Raw genomic sequence first — 8,245 nt, 5'->3', positions numbered from 1 at the left:
GTACCATGGGCAATCTGTGGGTGGCAGACTGAGGCTGTGCCTTGTGGAGTGAGTCTGTTTGTTATTCTAGATAATTCCACATATTGTGAGATGACTTGTACATGGTGGGGCATGGTTTGCATTGTGGGGGCAAGTCAGGGGCTGTGGAGTGACTGCATTTCAGGATGAGCAGGTTTCAGAGAGAATGTGTGTGTTGTGATGTTGTTCAATGCCTTGTGAGGAGTCTGTTGTATGTGGGTGGGATCTATCAGTTTGGGGGTGAGTCTTGGTGTTGTAAGGCAACCTGCCTGGTGGTCCCATCTGCACACTTTGGGGCAAGAATCTTCACTATGTCTCATGTTATAGAGTTGAGTCTGCATTGTGTGTTACCAGTTCTGCATTATATGGGAAGTCAGTGTGCTTTGAGGCATTTTTGTGTGTTGTGTAGCATGTCCATGTGTTAGGGAACATGTTTGCATGTTATGGGGTATATCTGCCTGTTGTGGAGTATATCTCTGTGTTGTGAGATATTACCAGGTGCTCTGGATTAAGACTGGGTGTCACAGGGCAGAGCTGGGCGTTTTGTGGCAAGTCTTGGTATTGTGTCACAAGCTTGGGTAGCAGAGGGCAAATACGGTGTCATGTGGTGAGTCTGGGAATTTGGAGCATTTCTATGCAGTGTGGAGCTTGTTTGTGTGTTGTCTGGTACTCACGTGTGATGCGAGGAAAGTTGTGATGGTGAAGAGGCAAGAAGGAATTCTGTGGGGCCAGTCTACATGTGGAGAAAGTCTGTGTGACATGGGGCTTGTTTATATGCCATTGAGCCAGTAGGGGCATTTTGGGGTGAGCCTAAGTGATTGATGCAGGGTGAGGCTGAATATCATGGAGCAAGTCTGAGTGATATGGGGCATATCTGTGGGTTTTTGTGTCGCCCAGAATTTCTTTGCATTGTGGAGGCAAGGGGGTGTCTCCTGGTACCAGTCTTTGGATTGTGGAAAGAGTCTGTGCACTATGGATCATGTCTACGTGTGCAGGACAGGCCTGGCTGTTGGAAGGCAGGTGTGTGGGTTGTGACACACGTCTGGGTGTGGTGGGACAGACCCAAGTGTTGTAGAGGGGGCCTGGGTCTTGTGGCATGACAATCCCTGCAGTGTGGGGGGTGTTTTCACGTGCTGTCCAGCATTTCTGAGTGCTCCGAGTGATGCCTTCGTGTTGTGAAGGCAAGAAAGTATTTTCTGGGGCCAGCCTGTGTTCCACCGGGAGTCCGAGCATTTTGGTGCGTGTGGGCATTTCATGTGGCAAGTCAGGGCATTGTGGAGTGACACTCACTGGGAGTAACGTCTGTGTGTTGTCCAGCTTTTCTTTCAGCCGTGTGGAAATTCTTGGTACTCTAGCGGCAAGATATTTTGAGGAGCAAGTTTGTGTGCAGCAAGGCATGCTCATGTGGGATACACCAGGGCTCCTGGAAGAAATTGTGGGGAACATCTGGGTTTTGTAGGGCAAGTCTGGACATTATGCAGCAAGTTTGCATATTCTGGGGCTGATCTGTACACTGTGCAGTTTGTTCAGCCTTTAGAGGTGCTATGAGGCCAGGGTTTGTGTGGTGAAGGCAAGAGGTATTTTGTGGGCATCACTGAGCCCACAGAGTAGACACCATGAGCAAGGCTCATCCACCAGAGTTGAAAAAATTTATGGACAAGAAGTTATCATTGAAATTAAATGGTGGCAGACACGTCCAAGGAATATTGTGGGGATTTGATCCTTCATGAATTTTCTGATGGATGAATGTGTAAAGATGGCAACTAGTGGGCAACAGAACAATATTGGAATGGTGGTAATACAAGGAAATAGTATCATCATGTTAGAAGCCTTGTAACAAGTATAAAGAATGGCTGTGTTCAGTAGAGAAATCAGTTGCTTCCACATGTCCCCACCCCAAAAGGCCTTTTTTACTGTGATGTAATAATTAGGTCATGCGCATTCTTCATATTAAAATGTTTTGTTAAACTTTTGTAATAGTAAAAAAAAAAAAGAGGTGTTTTGTGGGGCTCTGCTGTGTGTTGAGGGAGCGTTTGGGTAGTGGAGAGCAAATCCATGTACTGCGGAGCATGTCTGTATATTGGGAGACAGGTTCATGTATTGGGAAGCCAGCAGGTGGTGTCTCTGTGTTGCATAGCAAGTCTGGACGTAGATGATCGAGTCTGGGTGATACAGGGTGAGTCAGGGTGATTTGGAAGGAAGCTGATGGTGTTGGATCCATTTGGGATTTGTGGGGTGGAACTTGGGTTTGCACCATGAGTCTGTGTGACAGAGGGTGACTCTGAGTGCAGTTTAACTTGGAGCAATTCTGGGTGCTCTGCAGCAAGCCAGCGTGTTGTGGCGCTTATCTATATGTTGTGGGTGCTGTCTGTGTTGTCTGGCATTTAGGTGCCCTGGGAGGGAAATCTTGGGGTCTTGCAGGCTAAGAAGTGTATGTGGGTCTGTTCTGTGGTTATGGGGAGGGTCTGCAGTTGCAGACCAACTCTGCCTACTGCAAGGTGAAAGGGAGGATGGGGGACAGGGGTGCATCTTGGTGTCGTGGGTGTCACAGATTGAAGCTCAGTGAACTGGGGGCAGTTTGCACGTGATGGGGGCATAACTACACAACATGAGCATTTCACATGTGCTGTCAGCATTTCTCTGTGCTCTGGGGCAGTTCCTGGAATATGGTGTTTTGCATTGGAAAGCAAAACATACTCATCTGTGTATCGCAGGGTACGAATGGATGCTGTGGGATGAGGATGCATTTTGGAGAGTGAGTCTAGGTGTTCAGGAGCATACTCGTGCTTTGCAGCATTGGCCTGTCTTGCACAGCATTGCACAAGGCAGGTCTGGGTGTTGTCGGGCGAACCTGAGTATTGTATGGAATGTCTCTGTGTTCTAGTGCGGGACACTGATTACGTGCTTCAACTTGGCGGGCCTGGGCTGGGGGACCGGATCCACCCCTGGGGAGGGTAGTGGGTACGGGTGACAGCGCCCTCCACAGCCCCCCGGGCCTGGGAAAGTGAGGCCGGAGGCAGGCCCCATTTCCTCACCCAAATTACCAATGTTAGGGGAGGCTTGCCGGAGGGAACCGCCTTTTCCCCACCCCCTTATCTTGCCCGGACACTCCCCGTTGCCAGCGCAACTCCCATCACCACCGGTGCGCATACATTGTTGCCGGACACCGTTACGGGAGCAACTTTCGCCCCTTTTCAATCAACCTCCGCGCTCTCTCAGAACCAATCCAAGCCTTTAACCCCTACAGCTACCCCGCCCTCTAAACCGCCCGATATAAGCTTGTACTCTCCCCTAATAAACTCTCTCTCTCTTGGTTTTCTTCATCCTAAAAGAAACGTGTCCCGCCTGTTCCTTTCTCGCCGCCCTCCATACTTTGCACGCCCCCGCCGGGGACCTGGCCAAGTCCCCCGCCTCGCCCTCGCCTCCGGGAAAGAGCCCCCGCCGCCGGTGCCCTCCAAGCAGTCCTGAGAGCCTAGGATTTAGCAACCGGCCGCCACCCCCCCACCCAGACGAGTCAACTGCGACCGCATTCTAGGTCACATCCGGGTGTCATGCAGGCTCCTCAAGGTGCAGCCATTGAAAGAATCTGAGTGATACTATGTCTGCATGTTTGGGGTTTAGTCTTGAGAGTTCTCCAGCACTTCTTTGCCCTGTGAAGCAAGCCTTGGTGTTGTGGAAGCAAGAAGGTATTCATTAGAGCAAGCCTGGTGTTGGGAGGCAGATACATATGTCATGGGCTAAGTCTTTTTATTATGGAATGAATATAGGTGGTGAATGCCATGCTTGTGAGTTTTTAATGGTGTGTACACTGTCCAGCATTTCTTGGTTCTGTGAAGCTAGTGCTTTTGCTGTAGAGGCAAATGGGTGTTTATGGGCAAGTCTGCACGTTGTGGTGTGAATCTATATATTTGAGGGGGGCACGTCTGTTTATCGTGGGCATTAGCTCTGTGCTGTTGGGTCACTCTGGGTCTTTCTGGGTGAGTCTAGGTGTTACGAGGCATACTGGTGAGCAGTGGCATTTACAATGTGTTTTGTGGACCATGTGGCAAGTCTTGATGCTGTGAAGGCAAGAAAATATTTTGTGTGGCCAGTCTATGGGTTGTGAGAAGGGTACTTTGGCTGTGGGCTCCATCACCTGCTGTGGGGCTAATCTGACTGCTGGGAGACACTGGAGTGAAGTGGGGCATTTCTGGGTTTGTGGGACAAGTCGAGGTGCTGTGGAGTAGGTCTGGGTGTTGTGGGGTGAGTCTGGCTGCCGTGGGGTGAATCCGAATGTTGTAAGATGAGTCTAGGTGTTTCGGGGCCTATTTGTGCATTGTGTGTTTGTGTATCATCCCACATTTCTGGGGGAGGTCGCGATGTTGCTCAGAGGCATGTCTTGATGTCTTGATGTTGTTGAGGCAAGTACTTGGTTGCAGGGTCAGTCTACGTGGCTGGGAGAGTGTACTTGATATGGGGCCTGCCAAGTGGTGTAAGTCATGCCCTGGTGTTGCAGGGAAGTGCATTTATTCAGATGATGTTTGGGTTTTGCAGGGGCACTCTCGATGTTGGGGGACAAATCTGAGTATTGAGGGGGCATATCTAGGCGTTACAGGTCTTTGTGCATTGGGCAGCATTTCCATGCTCTCTGAGGAAAGTCCCAGTATATGAAGACAGGCAGATATTTTGGGGGGCCTTTCTATGTGTTGTATGAAGAGTCCAGATTTTGTCATGCCAGTCTGTCTGGCTGTTATGGGGCCAGTATGGCTGTTGCACAGAAAGGCTGGGTGATGTGGGGCAATTAGAGTTTTGTGGGGGGCCCTGGATCTCACATGTTGGGGTGTCATAGGCTGAGTCTCTGGGTCAGTGTATCACGTGAGACTGGGGGTCACGGGGTGAGTTTGGGTGTTGTGGGGTGTGTCTGTGCATTGTGGGGCTTTGGGTATGTTTTTCTCAGCATTTCTGCGTGCCCTCAGCTTAATCTTGGTGCTAGGGTATCAAAAATACATTTTGCCATACCACAGTAATGCAAGGTATTAATAATAGGGTGGTATATGGGAACTCTGAATTTTATGTAATTTGTGCATGATTTTCCTGTAAACCTACGACTTCTCTAATTTTAAAAAATAATGTATTTTGCAGGGCCAGTCTATGCTGTCAGGACAGTGTGTATATTATGGGGCATGCCCATGTATTTTGGGGAAAGCCTGGGCATTGTGGGGTTAGTTTGGCTTCAAATGGGGTAAACCTATGTGGCTCATGGCCAGATTGGGCATTTTACAGCAAGTCTTAGTATTGTGAAGCATAGCTGTAATTGTAGGATTTGTTTGTTTATTGTCTATCTTTCCTACATGCTGTGAGGGAAGTCACGGTGTTGTGGCTCAAGAAGTGTTTTGCACAGTGAGTCATTATGTTGTGGGAAGAATTTGTTTATTTGGCAGGGTGCATGGCTCCTATTTGGATGTTCTGGGGCTAGTCTGGGTGATGGTGGCCCATTTTGCATATGGTGGGATGTGACTGGGTTTCAGATGAGTCTGGGTGTAATGGGGCAAGTCTAGATGAGTGGGATATGCTTTTGCCTTGTTGTGTCTGGTTGTGTTTTCTAGCATTTATTTCTGCTGTGAATCTAGACTAAGATTATGTAGAGGTAAGAATGTGTTTTATGGGACCATTCAGTGTGTTGAGGGTAGAATCTGAGCAGGTCTGTGTCTTGCAAGCCATGTCTTTGCATTGTGGGCTTTATCCTTGTATTTTGGAGCATGTCCGCATGTTGGCAGGCTGGTCTGGGGCTTGTGGTGTGCATCATCTACTTGATGTGGGGTGGATCTGGGAGTTCTAGGGCAAGCCTTGGTCTTGCACACAAGCCTGTGTGTTGTGGAGCACATTCATGCATTGGGTTTTTCTGGGTGTTGCCCATCCTTTCTGTGTGTTGCTGTGAGGGGTAGTTGTGTCAGGAAGAGGTTATTCTGTGTGGCCAGGCTGTGTATGGTGGGGAGATGCTATGGATGATGGGGTATTTCCTTGTGTTGAGGGTCTGCTCAGGGTTTGAAGCAGGTCTGACTATTCTGCATCAAGTTTGGGTGATATGGGGTGTGCCTGGGTGTGGTGGAGCAAGTCTGTGTGTCATGAAGCACACACAGGCATTGTGGGATTTTTTTCCCATGAGGTGTCCAACGTGTGTGTTCTGTGAGGCAAGTCTTGATGTTATATAAGCAAGACAGTGTTTTGTTGCACCAGTATGTGTGTTGTGGGCAGAGTCTGTGTGATTGTTCTCGACCATGCCATTGTTCCTTGTGTTGTGGGGCTAGCCAGTTCGTTGTAGCCAAGTTGATGTGGTGTGACACATCTCTGTGTGTTGAAGAAGTCTATGCATTGCAGATTGTTTCTGAGAATTTGGAAGTGAGTTCTTTATGTCATGGGGCCAATGTGGTGTCCTGGGGTGCGGGGACTGAGCTTGTGCCTCGACTTACCAGGCCTGGGCCAGGGGACTTGATATCACCCCCTGGGGAGGGTAGTAGGTACGGGCGTGAGTGCCCTCTGCAGCCCCCCCGAGCCTGAGGAGCGAGGTCAAGGCAGCTCCCTTTTCCTCACCCAAAATGCCACTGGCAGGGGAGGCTTGCCGGAGGAAACCGCCTTTCTCCCAACTGCCCTTTCCCCACTTCCTTATCTTGTCCATACACTCCCTGGTGCCAAGGCCACTCCTGCCACCGCCAGCGCGCATGCACCGTGGCCAAAACAACCCCCGCCCGCTGCAACGGCTCCTGCGTCCTCTCAGAACCAATCCTAGCCCCTCTCCCTTCAATATTGCCATTTTAGGCTACTTCACCTCCTTTCCAGCCCTGCCCCTCTTACCAGCCTATATAACCTGTAATCACCCCTGAATAAATCTCTTTGGCGCATACTCCTACTGGATGAAGAGTGTTTTTTTGTCCTTATCGCCGCCCTCCACGCCTTGCACGCCTCTCGCCGAGGACCTTGGCCACGTCCTCCGCCTCGCCCTCGCCTCCGGGAAAGAGCCCCCGCCGCCGGTACCCTTTAAGCAGCCCCTAGAGCTGAGGGCTCGGCTACCGGCCGCCACTCCCCCTAGAAGCAGTAACCCCGACCGCACTGGGGTGAGTCTGTGCATGAGAGGGGGATTTAGTTGAGTTGGAAGGAGTCTTTGTGTGTGGGATGCGTTTCCATTTTGTTGGCCTGTTTGTGCCTTGTAGGATGTGTCCAGGTGTTGCACAGTGAGTCTAGGTTTTCTGGGAGGACTGCACAATGGATATTTCTGCGTCTTGGGGGCTAAATGTAGTGAGTCTAGGTTTTCTGGGAGGACTGCACAATGGATATTTCTGCGTCTTGGGGGCTAAATGTAGTCAATATGGGTGCCACAAGAAAATAGTGATGAAAGCATTAGTTGTTATGTGATTCTTGGCTATATGGGGGATACTCTAGGTATGCTAGGCTGATTTTAGTTGTGGGATTAAGCTTTAGCATTATGATCCAGTTCCATGTGTGGTAACCATGACAGTAAGAAAAACAACATCGGCTAATATCAATAAGGGTGATTCTCAGCCAGGCACTGTTTGAAGCACTTTATAGGCATTAACTTGTTTAGTCATAACAGTCCCATGAAGTAGGTACCATTATTATTATTCCCAATTTAGAGTTGAGGAAACTAAGGCATGAAACCTTTCCAAGGTCACACAGTTAGCGAAGGATACAAGTGGGCTCTGAACCCTGGCAGTCTCAACTTCTGGGTGTTAGCCCTTGGTTTCGGGGTGTGATGGGCTTTGTCATGTTTCTGGGCCTTGTGGAGTATGTCTAGCTGTTGCAACATATGTCTTGTGTTGCACAGAACCAAGGCATTGTAAAATCTTTCCAAGTGCTGTGGTGCTCTTCCTTGCCTTGTAGGAGGGGCCTTGTTGGGAGGGAAGGTATTGTTTTGCCTCCAGTCTGAAAGCCATGGGGGTAATGTTTGCACCATGCAGTAAGACTTCCTAGTGTGGGCTGACTGTGTAAGTTGTGGGTCAAGGCTCTGCTTCAAAGGAAGGATCTGTGTGTGGTGTTGCACTTTTGTGAGCCTTCAGAGAATTTTGTATAGTTGGGAGCGTGCCTACTTTGGAAGGTATGTTATCTTGTCATGTGTCTAGTCCCTGCATTATGGCATGTCTCTGGGCATGATGGGCAAGTGAATATTTTGGGGGGGTATGAGTTTGTGCATCGTAGAGTGAGGGTATGTCCTTTGCAGTTCTGAACACTGTGA

General features: G+C 49.5%; 1 pseudogene; it reads left to right on the top strand.

Annotated features, from left to right (window-relative positions):
• The first annotated feature begins 1,634 nt into the window (after positions 1-1,634).
• Positions 1,635-1,864, top strand: LOC119523215 (annotated as a pseudogene).
• The last annotated feature ends 6,381 nt before the right edge of the window (positions 1,865-8,245 follow it).

Source organism: Choloepus didactylus, chromosome X (genome assembly GCF_015220235.1).
Source record: "Choloepus didactylus isolate mChoDid1 chromosome X, mChoDid1.pri, whole genome shotgun sequence".
In the NCBI taxonomy this organism is placed as follows: domain Eukaryota; kingdom Metazoa; phylum Chordata; class Mammalia; order Pilosa; family Megalonychidae; genus Choloepus; species Choloepus didactylus.
This window is presented reverse-complemented; position numbering and strand designations above follow the sequence as displayed.